Source organism: Argentina silus, assembly GCF_951799395.1.
Source record: "Argentina silus genome assembly, chromosome: 16".
In the NCBI taxonomy this organism is placed as follows: Eukaryota; Metazoa; Chordata; class Actinopteri; order Argentiniformes; family Argentinidae; genus Argentina; species Argentina silus.
The window spans coordinates 3,968,642-3,971,141 of NC_139670.1; the positions used below are offsets into that span (position 1 = coordinate 3,968,642).

The 2,500-nt window shown below is 45.3% G+C and overlaps 1 protein-coding gene across 2 annotated transcripts in view; it reads left to right on the forward strand.

The window, feature by feature from the left end:
• The window catches only part of LOC310817089 (leucine zipper putative tumor suppressor 2 homolog), a 31,363-nt gene that overhangs the window by 13,627 nt on the left and 15,236 nt on the right, over positions 1–2,500 (forward strand). Inside the window, exon 2 of one of the 2 annotated variants that reach the window (XM_083687520.1) lies at positions 1–43. This exon is cut by the window's left edge and continues 67 nt beyond it. The exons of the other annotated variant lie outside the window; for it this stretch is intronic. The gene's annotated coding sequence lies outside the window, so the exon portion shown is untranslated. The remainder of the gene's footprint in view (positions 44–2,500) is intronic. 2 annotated transcript variants of the gene reach the window in all.

Below are 2,500 nucleotides of genomic sequence, written 5' to 3' on the forward strand. Positions count from 1 at the left end.
TCTCTCAGGCCTCCAGAAGCTGAAGACAGGGTGCCAGTGAGAGGTAAGCGAGAGGGGGACCAAATGTGGCTGTGATTAAACCGCTGCAGCCCTGTACGGTTCCCCATACCTGGAGTGGAAAGCCAGAACTTTCTGGCAGGACCTTCCTCTTTTCCTCTACCTTGAAGTCTGACTCTTGTGGAAACATTCTCATATTACTGGACGGATTCTCTGTCACAAATGTTACTGTTGAGCACTGTTGAATTGTGTATTTATTCTCTCTGATAACCCGAAAGCATTCCTAACTATTCGGTTTCTAACAGAGCTTCCAGTGAGTCTATTCTACGCTATTCTATTCTATGAGTATTAGTATAAGTATTCAGCAGTGTTGTAATATACTGAAGCCTACATCACAGTCACAGTTGCAGTTAAGTCGACTCCTACCCCAAGTGTGGTTCTTGACACATTCCTGCTGAGTGGAGTTAGTGTGAAGTGAGTTAGCCACAGATGTTAATCATGGATGGGACTGAAGCCGTAATTCTGAAGCTGGAGGCGTAGTCCCTAATCTGCTTGGCACATTATACAGTAAATCAGAGTGTCAGAGTTAATTCGCTGCCAAGTCAATACTGGACATGTAGACTTGTTATACTGTGGCTACAGCTCTGACTAGGAATACCGTAAAACTTCTAAGAAGCTGTCTCCCAATAATAGCCGGGCCACTAATCACATGCAAATAAGCGCCGGCCCCTAATACACGATGATCATCTGCTAATATCAACAGAGACACACAACACACAATAAATAGTTTACCTGTATGTATTCTCTGTTCATATTAGCAGATGATTAAAGCACCGCAGCTTTGTACGGAACCGTTAATAAATGACCATATCTATCAAAAGAGAAGGTTTTTGACCTTTGATTTGTTGTTGGCTACTAATGTTGATATAACGTTGGTGGATATTTGTTCTTTTTAAATATGTTTTTAGGGCATTTCTGCTTTTATTGGGATAGAGACAGTAGAGATTGACAGGAAGGATGGGAGAGAGAGAGGAGGGGTGACATGCAGGATAGGTCGAGGGTCGGAATCGAACCAGGAACCTTGCGATTACGTGGTAAGCACATTAGTGTGCTACGCCACTAAGCGCCCCATCACGGGTTTGAGCAGCAGTTTGGCGACAGCGGCTGGGGTACAGGATAGCCTGTCTTCAGTATGCGCCGGGTGCACTCCGTGGTAAAAGCAAATAAATGCCCGGGCGACTAAAATACGCTTTACGGTAGCTATTTTCATCCACAAAGGCACCGTATAAAGAGCTTTTTGCCAATTTCTGTGGAAAGAGATTAATGACTCGGCCAAGCAGCAAACATCTGTGTGGGTTTATTTTTTGGTGTAGTTGGACTGATTGGTGCCATGGTGAATGTTTGGGAGAGGTGGTGAGAAAAGCAGAGAGAGAGAGAGAGAGAGAAAGGGGGGAGAGAGAGAGGGAGAAAGGGGAGAGAGAGAGAGAGAGAGAGAGAGAGAAAGGGGTGAGTGAGAGAGAGGGGGAGAAGGAGAGGGTTAGGGAGAGGGAAAGGAACAGAGAGAGGGAGATAGATAATGTGAGGTTCTGCAGGAGAGAGGGAGGGGGGGGAGGGAGGGAGGGAGGGAGGGAGAGGGACAGGCCTTGTGTTGTTGTGACTGTGAGCCAGTTCTAGCTGCAGTGTCCAGTGGGAGTGATGTTGTCCCTATGTGCCCCAGCCCCAGTCTGGATAGACACTGATGGATGGCCTAGCTCTGTGTTTTCCCCACAGACATAAGCTCTTGTTATGAAAATAAAATAGGAAGCAGTCCGACAGGCCAAACTGAGATGGCAGTTCTTTAAAGGAGCAGGGCGTACGTTTGTTGGAAATCTGCCACTTCTTCCACCGCAGTGAAATTGAGTTCGAAGTTCCAAACAACAACATCCTCACTAATAATAATACCCCCCCACCCCCCCCCCCCCCCGAAGTGGACTTGCATTGTTGGATATTAGCTGTTGTGTATCTGTATGTGTGCATCCTTCAAAGAGGCAGCCACCAGAGACAGAAAGGTGAAAATCAGTGAGTCCACTCCCCCAGAACACCCCTGGCAGTAACAACATGCTTGTATACAAACTACTCCGTTTTAGAAAACAAAACAGGTTTTGGTCCTTTTTCTGGACCAAAACCGAAATTGTAAATAAAATATTAATTTCAAGGGATCTCATTCCCTGATTGCTACCAATTAAACATAGTCATAACAACCATTAGGAAGCTGTTAGAAAGGTTGAATGTCACATACTGGACCTTTAAGTGATTGAGGACCATTTCTTAGCAACCAAGCATCAACCAAAGATATAGATAAACTTAGATAGACTTTTGGCCTAAGACCCTAATGGGGGAGTCTACTCCTAGACTAGCAAGCACTTGAGATTTTTCATCTTCAGACTTTAGTCGGACCTAATTAGTTTGGCCTAAGCCTAGGCTCAATGTGGCTCCAGGAAACTAGCCCTAGATGTTTAGTTTT